General features: G+C 38.0%; 1 protein-coding gene across 4 annotated transcripts in view; it reads left to right on the top strand.

The window, feature by feature from the left end:
* Window positions 1-14,707, top strand: part of FYB1 (FYN binding protein 1) — a 159,002-nt gene that overhangs the window by 159 nt on the left and 144,136 nt on the right. The window lies entirely within an intron of this gene.

Here is a 14,707-nt window from a genome sequence, read left to right on the forward strand (position 1 = left end):
TCACAGGAGAGGGGGTGGGGTGCCTCATGGCCATGTCCTCCAAGACTCTGGAATTTTCACTCCTCTCATTTAGGTTCTGTGTGTTAAGGAAGCTGCTGAGTCTTTATTATACCCGTTGAGAACCGTGGTTTCAGGAGTTCCCCTTTCTGACTAGCTGTCAGAACAGAGGAAGAGCTGTGTTTTACAAAAAAGAAAAGCTGTGTTCTCTGTCTTTCTTTGCCTCTTAAGTGAGTTGGGTGTCAGAACCAGTAACAAAGTCAAGTTTCCTGGGATGAGTTCTTTGGATCTCAGAAGAGGGCTCCAGTGACAGGCATTGGGCAGTATTGCTGAAGATGGGTGCCATTTTGATAACACAAGAGATGTTGCAAAATCACTTCTTTTGCTGGAAAAATGTATTTTATTATTTTAATTATAGAAGCAAACAAAACCCAAATAGTCCAGACCTTAGGGATTGGTGGTGTTCCCAAAGTTTATTGAAAGTCAGTATTTTGAGCACACTGAAACAGTGAGTAGGTTCCCAGGGGTGTCATAAAACTTGTTTAACCTATCATGTGACTGATCTACAGTACAAATATTCTGCTTCGTGGTTTCCCATTATTTCTCTGTAAAAACTCAGCTCCCCAAATACGTGTGGAATTATGCTTCCTGAGCTCAGAGGAGAGCCCATTTTCTACCCTGTATTATCTCAACCCCCATAGACCAGAGATGCCTTGTCCTTTCTCTTACTGTAGAGAGGCCATTTCCCTTTGCTGGAGTCCATTGGGAAGACAGGGTTGGAGACAAAGACCCCCACACTTGCTCAGTTGGAATAAGAAGGGCAAAGGGTTCATCCCAGGAGTTTGTAGTCTGGAAGCCCTTCGTGTCGGGATGGGAATGCGTTGAGGGGAGAGAGAAATCTTCCATGACAAGAGAGGAAGGAAGAGAGGAGGGGTCAGAGTTGCAGAGCACAGGGGAGGGGAGCATCCAGGATGGGGAGATGGCAGCACACCTGCCTCTCTACAGCAGCCGCACCTGTAGAGGAAGGCAGCTGAGGGGTGACTTACAAATCCCCACAGGGCTTTCAAACCAAGCCTTTGAGTCCAGGACTCTTAGATGTTTTGAAGCTGTTTGCTTCAAAGATATTGGGAACACCAGTGGAGTAGAAGGAGATCGTGAGGGAGGGAGGAGAGATGGGAAAGAGGAGGAAGGATGGAATGAATTTAACTAAATCATGTTATATAAATGTATGAATATGCCACAGGGAAGTTCACCTTTAGGAATTTGTAGAAAGTACCAATCAAAATAAATTAATGAGAGAAAGGAAGATCAATAGAGTGAAGGAAGAAGAATAAAGAGAGGGAAGAGAGGAGGGAAAAGTGGAGAATGGGGATTGAAATCAGTTTCCTTGCATGTATGATGTTGTCAAAATAAAACCAACTACTATGCCTAACTATGATGGTCTAATAAAGGAAAACAGCTTGATCGTAATTACTAAGATCTTCACAAATAATCAAGGACACTGTTGTTTACTAAGAGTTAGAGTATATGAATTGTTTTAGTGGAAACAAGATGACAATACAAGAAAAAAGAACTTAACTGGATAGTGTGCATTTCATGCAATATGTAAGTAATGTTTTCCCCCAAAAATTATGTTTTCTTATTGTCAAGTAACACATATTCAAGAAATTTCTTGGAAATATAGATATGCAGAAATGAAACCATAAACATTTTCTGTAGTCCTATCACCCAAGGGAAAATCATTGTTAAGTTACTACTGATTCGTGTGTAATTTCAATTTCAATGTATACTTTATAATTTTCTGTTATCATATTTGCATTTCCTCATCTGCCTTTTTATTTAAAATATCTTGAATAATATCTGAGTGATGATGTAATTTTTAATGATAAAATATTCTCAACAACTATGTCATATTCCATAATTTATCTTAATTTATTCCCATAGTTTTGGAGATTTTGTTTGCTTCTTTTTTCTTTTGGGTAATAGAGTTGTACATCTTGGTTAGTTTTTTTTTTTTTTTTTTTTCTCTTTTTTTATGGTAATATAGACTAGAGTCACAAGCATTCTTTTAAGTACATTGATGATTTTCTATTGATGAACTATCAGAAAAATAGGTGAAAAGTACATATATTTAAGACTTCTAACCTCAGTTTCTTCTTGATAGAAAACACGTTTTAAATTTTCTTACTAATAGTGGCAGATCAAGTAAATTTCTCAGTGCAATTATGGAATCTACATGCCTACCTTTGTAGATAGGTGCCTTTCTTTGTAGACTGTCAAGGCTATGATTAATAAGGAAGTATTTTCCTTTATTTCCCCCTCCCCAACATTGCCTTTGATCTTCTACAACAGACGATATACAGCAGAAATAATAACTAATTATTAATTATTAAAAATTGATAATTTTTCACTTTGAAAGACGCCGTATCACAGTCAAAAGACCACACTTCTAGCTGCTTATGATTAGCTTCACTTACTAGGGTGGGTCTTTTCACAAGTCACGTAAGTTCTGAGTTTGTTTCCTTATCTGATGATGATGGTGGTGGTGGTGGTAATTATCTTGCAGTATTGGTGTGGACAGTAAGATTGAAGGCACCTGTCAGACACTGGATGAATGGTGTCCCCTTCCCCCACAAACCCAAATACTAAAGTCTAAAGGAGTCACAGAAACTCCCAAAGAGCAGGGGGAGTGTTAACTGGCAGTTAACAGTGACATGCACTGTCATTCAATCTTATAGCAATTTCTATAAACAATGATTCTAGTACCCCCATTCTATAGCTGAGTAAACTGAGTCTTAGAGGGTAAGTAGCTTACTCAGAGTCACAGATTGGGACTGGAAGATGCACACGGTTCTGTCTTCTGTCAGAGCCTGAGCTTTTCTAAGTTGCATCACATCCTAGAAAGAGTAGTTACACAGGAAAAGGACCTGATAGTTAAAGAAAAGTCCAAGACTGGCCGTTAGGTGTGTGAGGGACCTTTCCCAGGAGGGTGCTCATCCTTGGTGGAGATGGAATCAGCTCTTAGAGCTGCCCTGTTATGGTCACTGCAGGTTTTTGTTTTGTTTTCAAATGCTCACTTCATTGAAATGCCACAGATGCCCCTGGGACGGGAGCCTGAAGGAGTTCCTGGTTTTGGATTTCTTCACCCCAGGGTTCAGAAAGCTCCCCACAGTTCATCCATTGTGTAACTTCTGTGACTAAAAATCTCCTCCCCCAGGTTGAGCTGCCCAGAGGATGCCATCCACAGGGGGGTCTGTCATGGCTCAAGTGGTTACTGAGAATCCACCTTTTATTGCCTTCTCCCTATAACTTATATGTAGGGAAACTGAAAATTTGTGGGAATGAAGCACAAAGGCTTTTGGTGTGTTATGAGGAGAAATTTATCAGATTTTAAGATCGATGGTCTTCAGACACACAGTGCTGGGCTCATCTTCCAACCTAGCAACGTTCCAGGCTGTCTCCCACTTCTCCCTATAGGACCTTGCCCAGACTCTTCAACTTTCTCTCTCCAGTTCAGTGGGTCTCAGTGATCCCTGATGCTTTCAAATTATGATGCTAGAATTCAGAAATGGGAGAACAGAGGCAGCTAGATCCTACTTTTTCAACATCTGTCCTCACACAAATCAGCTCAATTCACAGTTCTCAAATGAAATCATTGAATGATAGCTGTTCACATGACAGATATTTTTAGGAACATTTCAACTTAGAACTGTTGAGAAATGGAGAAGCAGATATTCTAGTAATGCACAAAAAGTTTTGTATGCTCATAGTGAGGAGAAAAATCTTTTACGTTTAAACCTTAGAAGGTTTCGAGAGATGAAGTAAAAGTTGTTTGGTTGGGGTGGGGGTTTGGTTGGTTTGCTCCTTTCCTCTAACTTTCAATCTAGATGTGAGATTCTGGCAGGAGAAATATCCTTAAACTGTGCTATTGCTCATCCATTCAACAGAGTCCTGAGTCCCTACTCCAGGTCTGGGCTTGGGAGGCAAGGAAAGCAGAGTGAACAGCACCCACGGCCTTCTAGTTACTGCAGTGGTTCTCAAATTTCAGCCGGGAAGGTCGGGGTGGAGCCTGAATTTTTTTATTTTTGGTACTATGCATTGAACCCAGAGACACTTAACCACTAAGCCACATCCCCCACCCTTTTTATGTTTTATTTAGAGACAGGGTCTCAGGAAGTTGTTCAGGTCTTCACTAAGTTCCTGAGGCTGGTTTTTGAACTTGCGATCCTCCTGCCTCGGTCTCCTGAATTGCTGGGATTACAGGCGAGCACCATTGCATGTGGCAGGAGCCTGAAATTTTATATTTCTATTGAGTTCCCCACTGGTGCTGATGCGACTGGACCAGGGCCTATGCTTGGAGACCCATTGCTCCCTGGAAACGATAGACCAAATCATCAAAGTAAACAAAAAGTAACATAACTTGTGCTGAGGAGGTTAACTAAGGAACTGAGATAAAAAATAGAGGGGAGACATCATCTTTAGATAAGCGTCTGCTCTCTGACAGGTGAGGTCTAAGACAGAGCAGTGGTTCTCCACTGACTCCATATTGGATACACAGGAGCAGCTTATAAAACAGGAGCCATCTCAAGATCCCACCCTAAACCTCTGAACTGCCGACTTGAGGTGGGTACAGAGAATGGCTGCTCCAAAGAGTAAAAATGAGCTGGCTGTGGCGAAAGGGGCAGTAAAGAGCGTTTCAAGTCTGGGAAGTGGCAGGGGAAAAAGATAGGAGGCAGGAATGAGCTTGGATCTGAAAGATGGGGATGGCGGTAGGATAAGCAGAAAGGGCAGGGACAAGAGGTGGTTTAAGAGATAAGTGGTGGTCACCTGACTGCTGGGACTTGAAGGTTGTAGTTCAGGTTGAGTGCTCTAACAAAAGAGTTTGAATTAGGTAGTTCATAAACAACAGACATTTATTTCTCACAATTTTGGAAGTTGCAAAATCCACCATCAGGGTGTCAGCATGGTCGGGTTCTGGCGAAGGACCTCTACCAGGTTGCAGATCGCTGACTTCTTCCTGTGTCCTGACATGCTGGAAGAGCAAACATGCTCCCTTGGGCTCTTTGAAAAGGGCACTAATCCCATTCAGGAGGGCTCCTCAGGATGGAAGCACTCCCAAAAGATTCTCCTTTTAATACTGTTGCTTTGGGAGTTAGACATTCAACATGTGAATTTGGGGGCACACAAACATTCAGACCAGGACATTTGATCTTACTGTTGTATACCAGGACAGCCACTGGAGACTCCTACAAAGGAATGGCTGCTGTTACCTGATATACTTTTTGAGGTAGGGTGCATTCTGAAGTGACAATGCATCCTCTTCAGATGGCTTTGATCTTAGCTTGGGGCTTAATATTGATTTTATTTCCATATTCCTCAAACTCATGGCCTCCAAATTTGAATACAGCTAAGTTAAAGAGTAAGTATTTATTTTATGAGGGAATGGGTCCTAGAACATGCAAATAAATACCTTGAGGGATTGCAATGGAGGCGAAGTTGAGAAATGGTGTCCCATTTCAGAGAGAAAGGAAACCAAACTTTCCCGGTAAGAGTGGGACTTCCAAACCACATCCCTCAAGTAGAGACGATTCTTTTCCTATGTAAGCTGGAGAAGGTCAATTACAGTCCTGAATGACCTGCCGACATTCCCAAATACAAATGCATTCACCTCCACACTGTCATCCCTGACCAATTCATACTCTTCCTTTCAGGAAATGGGGCCACCTACCATTTGCCCCGAGAGCTAGTGTGTTAAAAAGTAAAAATGCTGGTGTAATGGCAAGCACGTTTTAAGCCAATGATGAGAGGTTCAAATTCCAAGTGATATCTCTCATTCACACAACAGGTCAGTGTGTATGAAAGGTAATGTGAGTCATGTCTTAGAAAATTCATTAAAACACACTAAACTTATGACACCTAGTTCTTGAAGGGAGTGGGCATGAGACTCCAGTTCTTAATTTGGTAACTTCAATATCACTTTACTTAATTATTTTGCTTGCACTCTCTCTTCTCATGTCTTTCTTTTTTTAAAAAAATATATCATGAGGCAAATAACATATTGAAGGCTCATATACCTGCCAACCACACTTAAAATATATTAGCACTTTAACATCTATTTAAAAATGTTTTTAAATGGCTAAAACCTTCTTTTCCTCCCTTTTAGTTCTATGCCCCTCCTTCCCTCAGCAGAGCAACACCTATTTTGAAAGTAGCATGGTCATGTTTTTCTACTTTCATTTCATCTATGTGTACCATACCCACAAAGTAAAGTATAGTGGTTTCTGTCTTCTTTTTCATGATTTCTACAGTTTGTGTTCTTTCACTCTCCCTTAGTTTGATTTCAAGACATATCCATCTGGACTCTGTGAGGCTCTGGTTCAATCTATTGAATTAATGTGTGATCCTTTTATGATTTATTCATCCATTCTCCAGCATTTAATTTGTCACCATTTTCAATTTCTAACAATGCTAGTTTCAATGTTCTTTTACATATAGGGCATGTGAAACTTCAAGTTTATTGAATGTTAGAAAACTGTTCTCTAAGGTCATTCTAACAAATTACCTTCCACCACAATTATGTGAGAGCTGGTGTGTCTTTTTTTTCTTTCCTAAAACTTGATATTGTTTGTTATATGAAAAACTATACTTCATTGTTGTTTTAAGTTTAATTTTGCTGAGTATATCTGAAATGGAACACATTTTCCTAAGTTTATTGACCACTCAGCCAGCCTCCTCTGTAAATCATTTCATTGTGCTTTGTCTCTCTTTTATGAATTATGTTTTTGTGTTTATTTGTAGGAATTCTTCATATCATTAGAGGCATTAATCCCATACTAGTTTTGTGCGGTGCAGATTTTATTCTCCCTATCTATTGCTTCCGCTTTACTTTATTCAGTATCTCTTTGTATACAGAATTTTAAAATTGGAATGCTGTCAAATTTGAAAATCAGATTTTTTTATTATTTCTTTTAAATTAAATAATAATAATAATAAAATAATAAAAGTAAGATTTTTATTATTATTTAGTAAAAATAATATTTTTATTATTTTCTTTTTGATGTCATTTAAAAGAAGTTATTCCTTACCCCCAAATATTAAAACTATTTTCCTATAACCATTTTAAGGATTTGATCTTCATATTTAGGCCTTTGATTATCAGGGTTTTGTTTATATTTGTGATGTGAGGTAGGCATTTTATATTTTCCCAGATGGAAAACCAATCGTTGCAGTACATTTATTTCACTCTGCCCTCTTCCTCCATCATTCTCCAGTGCTTCCTATGTCATACACACGTCTGTTTCACACATAAATGTGACTTTACTCCTGGGTTCTTAACTCTGTTACACTGGTCAATATATTTCATAAAATTCCATGCTTGTCCTTGTTTCTTATATGCTACTCTCCACTCTGGACTCCTTTATCTGCTTGACCAAACACACATAATTCTTGCCTCCTGTCTAACAATTTCTAAAATTATTCAATATTTCTATTGTTGTCCTCCCCAAACAGGATGAGGCTCTTAATTCAGTGTAATTATCCCCCGAACATGACCCTCCAGCCCTATTTTCAGTTTTTGAAACTTCTGCTTGGAGGAGATGAACATTACTTTCAGTCACATCTAATCGGCCAAAGTGAGACCCAGGGTCAGGCCTCCCTGAAACAGGGCAAAGGTATGAGAACGCATGATCCCGCACGCCCACCAATCTGAAAGGATCATGTGATGCACTACAGCGTGTAGAGGTATTTGGATGACTAAAAGCATCTTCATTTTGACTTCACCCTTAAATAATAGTTTATCTGAATATAAATATTCTAAGTTAATAGTTACTCTTCAATGTCTTCCGACTTCTACTGTTGCTAATGCTAAGTGTGCTTTCCAAACTAATTGTCATTCCCTGAAAATGAAATTCCGCCATTGCCTTCAAGATATTTCTTTAAGTTCTATGTATTTACAATGCTTCAGAGAGATGTTAATTTATTTTCATTTCTCATACTTGGTGCTCACAGTATGATTTAAAACACAGGTCAACAAATGTTTTTCTCTAAAGATCTGGATAGTATATATTTTAAGTTTCTCGGGCTCTTTGCAGGCTACTCTTCAGCTGTATAATGAAAGTATCCATAAGCAATGCAAAAACAGATGGGTGTGTCTGTGCACCAATAAAACTTTATGAAAAATGGTGGCAGGCTGGATTTGTTCCCACAGGCTAATCCCTGATCCAATGCCTAAGGACTTTCTTCAATTCTCAACCATTCTGTCTTCAAACTTATTATCCAACCATTTCCTCCTCCCTGATTTTATTTTCTTTCACCCATAGTTCCTACTATATAAAAGTTAATCTCAAATCTGTTCCATGATTTCAATTTCTCTTCCAATTTTTTACTCCTTCATCTCTCTGTTATGAATTCTAAGTCAGTTTATCAGCTTCATCTTCCTGTTCACTAATTCTTCCTCTGCCTGCATCTAAAACAGCCAGGGTTCCCAGTTTTCCTAGCACTTTCTTAGTTTTAGCACTAACATCACTTATTCTGGAAGCCTCAGTTTCAGACAGACCAGGATAGTTTTGTACCTTATCTGTGTTCAATGCAGATATTATCCCATTTTTGAGTTTTGTTCTCAGTGATAAAGTTTTGATTTCCAAATTTTTGAATTGATATGACCACCTAATATCTGCTTATCTTTGTTTCAAAAATCTTTTGAGATGTAATGTTAGGTCATTTATTTGTTGACTTTTTATTCTTTTAATTCTGTTAATTAAAATAACTTCTTTTAATTCTTCTATTCATTTAATAAATGAGCTTTTAGTATTGCCCTCATAGTGTCCCAGAAATTTTGGTATGATGTATTGGTACTCTCATATACCTCTAAGTATTTTTTCATTTCATCCTTGATTTCTTCTACTATCCATGTTTTCTTCAATAGTGTATTATTTAGTCTCCATGTGTTACAGTAGCTTCTATTTTTTTATTTTATCATTGACTTGTAATTTCAGTTCATTATGATCTGACAGAATGCAGGGTATTATCTCCATTTTCTTGTACTTACTAAGAGTTATTTTGTGGCATAAGATATGGTCTATTTTAGAGAAGAATCTATGTGCTGCCGAGAAAACAGTGTATTTGGTCATTGATGGATGAAATATTCTATATATGTCTGTTAAGTCTAAATTATTGATTGTATTATTTAGTTCTATAGTTTCTTTAGTTTTTTTTTTTTTTTTTTTTAAGATATCTCCAGTAGCAAGAGAGTTGTGTTAAAGTCACCCAATATTATTGTGTTGTGGTCTATTTGATTCTTGGAATGATAGTAGAGTAAAACAGACATTATTACCTCATGTGCATGTATGAATACATGACTGATGGGATCCTGCAATATGTATAATCAGAAAAATGAGAGATTACACCCTTTTATGTATGATCTATCAAAATATATAATGCATTCTATTGTCATGTACAACTAATTAGAACAAATAAAATATTATAATAAATAAATTAATTAATTAAATGGGATGTTGAGATCCTCAAATGGTAGGGGCTATGACTTTAAAGTGCCTAAGAAGCCAACAAAACCATGTAGCTGTCCTGTGAAGATAAAAATTGATTAAACCAAAAAAAAAAAAAAACAAAACTTTTGGTTGTAATGCTATTTCTTGGTAGATCCTAAATTCTCAAAACTATTTTCAGATAGTCCTAGTATTTTTCTTTCTTTGTTTTTCTCTCTCTCTCCATTCTTTGTTTGTTTTTGTTTTTGTTTTTTCAGTCTTTGAACATCTAGCATTTTTATTTACTCTAAGTTAAACCCATATTTCAACTGCAAGTTTTCTTGGGTTCTCTTTCTTATTGGTAATTCTATTCCTGTATCTTGGAATTTTTAAAATGTTTCTGTTGATTGGTTGGTTGGTTTTTCTTTCTACCTGACTTCACTCCCCTTTGTAATACAGTGCTTATCTCTACTACTTCTTCCTGGGACTTTCAGCCCAGAGCCAAATCTGTATGAACAGGTAGGTAATCCCGGCTCACAATAATGATGGTCATTCAGTGCGCTCGCTGCTCAGTCAGCTGAATCTTAGTCTAGCTCCTGACTCTGGGGCTGTATCTAGCTTAGGGTTTCTCAACTTCACAAGTGTTGTGCACTGTAGGATGTTTGCAAGATCTCGGGTCTCTACTAACTAGATGTCAATAGCACTTCTGCTTCCGCCTTGTTTTACCCAAAAGAATTTCCAGATACTCTTAAGGCCTCTGTGGGGAGGAGGGCAAATTCTCCCCCAACTGAGAAGCACTGGACTATCCCAGTGTGACCCCATAGCAGATCACTTAGTCTCCTTTCTTGGTGCAGAGGAACGAAAAGGCAAGTCTCTCCCTGCCCCTGGCTTCAAGGAGTGACCTCACTCAGGCTTTCCGTTTGCCATAGAGGAGCTGAGCAGGAAATCCTTCCACACCCTGACCCCAAGGTCACCCCTCCAGTCCCAGTCTCACTCAATATGTCTCTGTTTTATTTATGATGTAGAAATTTTTATCTTTTGGGATAGCCATCTTTAACTTCTTCTCTTTGCATTCAGTGTATCACTGACGTGTAGTTTGGTCAGAGAGTCTCAAACTTAAATTTACTAACCAGAATTTAACTCTGTCTTTTTTCCTTCCCTCCCCTTCAGCTTCCCAAGTTTCCTTGCTCTTTCCTCCCTTCATCCTTGATCTGTGGCATTGGGTAAATCAACAAAGTAGGAAAATGTGTCAGCATGAGGACTGATGTGGCACTGGGGAGTCACCCCAGTCTGTTCCAGGTCTCCATCACTACACTTTACTCCTGGTCAAGCCCATTAAGACAGGGGTTCTCAAAGTATGCTCCCTAAACCAGCAGCATGAGCATCGTGGCCCCTAGGAACTTAACTTCTTGGGTTCCTCCCATACCCTGAATAAGAAATTTCGCAGTTGGGGCCTAAATAGCTACGAACAAGCCCTGTGGGGGATTCTGGTGAATACAAAAGTTTGAGATTCCCTGTACTAAGACAGCAGAAAAGACCTGGGATCAGTGGTCCTCAACCTGGCTGCACACTTGAATTAGCTGCTGAATTTTAAAAGACATAGTAGTTTGAGCTCCATCTCCAGAGATTCTCATTCAGCAGGTCTGGCTCAGATACTTCATTAATTCTCAAAATGATGTAAACATTCAGAGTTTGCTTTAGTTATCCATATACTGCTTAACCCATTTTGAACATTACTCATACCAGTGTTTCTGGAAGTGGAAATGGTTAACTTTGAGTGAAGGAAGTTGGAAATTATCTAAATCTGCTGCTGGACTTCTTGGGTTAGACTTTGTAGCTTTGAACAATTTGCCCACTCAGTGCCTCAGTTTCCCTGTTTGTAAAAAGGGATAAATCATTAAACCTCCTTAATAGGACTATTATACAGATTATATGGTTTTATATATGAATGTCTTTAGAATAATGTCTGCCATATAGCAATAACAATGCAAAATTATTTTAAAATTTTTAAGTAAAACTTGCAAAGAAACTACAAAACTAATGTCAAAACAACCATTTTTTTGGAAGAAGAATATTTTTTAATGTCTAAAGAATGTTTCTTTATTTTTTCATGATAAGCCATTTGCTTTGTAAGGCCTATCTTTTCCCCTAAAAGATATATGATCTTTTAAAACACTGACAAAACAAAAAAAAAATTTCAGAATTTTACTATATGTCTTTAAACTCAACTAGTGGAATTATAAAACCAGAGTTCAGAATCACTATTCTAAACTCAAATTTGAGCTACAAAATCTGATAAGCCAACAATAAATTTAACACTTGTGTAAATCCTGGCAGAGATTAACCAAAGTAGAATTAAAAGAAACATTTGCTGAATTTGATCTATGGCAGACATTTAGATGAAAGAATTCCAATGAGATCTAACAAAAACTCTTTGATAGACATTTAGGAGGCTTAATTTACATGAATATACTTCAATTTGTCAATGTATGGACATAGTCCAAAAGAACTGCTAACAGTTTTATTCACTAAAATTTGGGGGGAGAAATAGTTGAATTTACTTTATCACAAGAGGACATTCATCCGAGAGAAACTAATTCTATCATATGCACCCACAGCTGCATGAGACGGCATTTCAGAGCTGGGTGGAGTTTTCTAAGAGTAGAACATAGCTACTCCAACACAATAGGGCTGAGATATATGCACTGTTCAAATTAGTCACCTAAGAAGCGGGGGTTTCCAAACTATTTGTTAATTATCAAGCATACAAAGAAAAGACTGTGAGAGCGGAATTACTGTAATTTCTGATTTCTAAACAGAGTCCACCTGAAGACACTGAACACGTCCACAACAGATGGTTTCAATTCTCAGAAGTAAAAACTAACAACCTGAGCAAGTTTTACTGAATTTGATATGTAGAGAGGGAGGAAGTTCCCAAAAGGTAGCAAGAAGAATCATGGTTGATGATTAGACGTGAAAAGCCATATGCAATATTACATGTCTTGATTCTTCTACATCTGTGTTTTTCTCTTTATTATTTACTTCCACAAGGTAAGTTCTCCTATTTAATTTGCAAGCCTCATGCACCCCAAAAATGGGCAGCCAGAAAAGTCCTAGGAAATAATGTTAGACTAGTCAGAGAGAAAACCGGTTCCTCCGGGTTCACTAAGACAGGTAGGCAATCCACGGGTGGGGGAATAATGGCTTCCTGGGCAAGAAACTTGCATGAACAAGAAACACAACATCTCAGCATTTGTAATACTTTATCTGTGTTATGGTCTCCTTTTATAAGGTCTGTTTTTAACTGAAAAATTATAAATATTGCGTTTGCAAATACCTGTTATCAAAGATGGTTTGACAGTATACTGTATTAGCTATTCTAATAAATTTATGCCTTTAAGCACATTAACAGGATGACCAAAGGATGCTGGTTAAAATTCAGGGCTCCCTGGAGATAAGGTTGATGGGCAAGACCACCTCCACATAAATTCTCAGCTTTCTCAAGCTCTCTGGGTATCTCAGCTGCTTCGTGTGTCCTCTTCCATGCTGAGGCTCTCAGTGTCCAATAAGAGACTTGCTCAATTATCTTACATAAGCCTACTGGATATGTTACCTGCTTAGATCCCGAGACCATTGGAGTTGACCCCAGAACAGGTGGTTTCCCTTTCTGGCTTTAATATTCTGAATTGAACAAAGTACACAGTTCTGAATACAAAGAAAGAGTCTAGGGAAGGTTTGGTATACTTTGTCTTCTGGGTAAACGGCTGACTTTGGACATGTTTGGATTGGAAGTAGGGTGGGGAAAGAGATCAGATTTGAATACAAACCACTCAGCTGGAAAGTTCAGGGCTAGTCTTGAGAGTGAGTGCAGAGGAAACTCAGGAGAATTTTAAACTTGGTATCAAATAGGATATTGATGCCTGCAACTGACTTTGAAACTCATCACCACCACTACCCAAAAATAGTGAATGAATAAATGGATGGATGTGATAAAGAAAATCAAGTAGAGTCAAAGCTAACAACTGTAGGATCAAGGTAGGGGATATGTCGGCATGCACTTTCAACTTTCAATTAATCTTTTGTATATGCTGGAAGTTTTGTATAATAAAATTTGGGGGAAAATATAAATGTCAAATAGACAGGGCAGAGAGAGCTGGGAACAGTGGAACAATACTGTATTTCTATACTCTTCACCCATGCATTTGTATTGCTGTTAGTTATCTATTAAGTAAGATATCAGCAATAAAATCTTCTTTCACTATCTGGTAGATTCATAATTTTATAAAAGCCTTATGAAATAAAGGCTAAACCATACTTCTAAGTTAATGAGTAGCTGTACCATTCAAAACAAAATCTTCCCCATCTAGACAGAAATGCATGCCAATCTGTTCATGTGAAATTATGGGAAATACTGAAGTCATAATTTTAGCACCCCAAATTCTTATTTCAGAAAATATAGACAATCCTCTTGCAGTTTTCACTTGAATTTTGTCATTGTCATGGGGAGTGATAGGCATAATCTCTGAGGACAGTGAAGGTACTGGGCTCCCTAAGTTGGTATTGGCCACGGTCATGGACATGAAAATAAAACTAGGTTCTGTGTCTTTAAAAAGGGAAAAGACACACTTTTACTAATATGTATGAGGTATCTTTAGTACATCTGCCTTTCAAGGAGTTTCCATCAGTTCACCTTCTTGCATTGTACATTTTACATTTGGTTTCCTGACTTAATAGAAACATCTTATTTATTCCTGTTACAGACTCCTTTCAGAAAATGTCAAAGAATAGATTGGAAGATTAGAGAATCCAGGCAGTAAAAAGTGTTCTTGTCTTTAGAAGTAGGAAAATCAGCTGTTCTATCTTTCTTCTGTCTAAGTATAGCATCGTCCTGAGCTATCTCAAGGTTCAAATCATTCTCCAAACTCTGTTGTTTTAGGAAATAAGGAATATGATAACAACAATAGCTAAGGTTTTACTAAAAAAGCACTTCTGCTCTGACAGACACTGCTGCAAATATTTTGAAAATTTCAATTAATTAAATTCTCGCAACAACCCTGGGAAATAAACTACTTTTTCTCCATATCATGGATCTGGAAACCAAGTAAAGAGCAGCTAAGTAATTAACCACTAGAATGATGCAAACCCTGATTGCCCGGCTCCAGAGGCTGATGCCTAACTGTTCCATCTTGCCAGCTCTCTAGGGTAAAAGAAGGGCTACTAATCTAGGG

This window comes from Sciurus vulgaris, assembly GCF_902686455.1.
Source record: "Sciurus vulgaris genome assembly, chromosome: 6".
Classification (NCBI taxonomy): domain Eukaryota; kingdom Metazoa; phylum Chordata; class Mammalia; order Rodentia; family Sciuridae; genus Sciurus; species Sciurus vulgaris.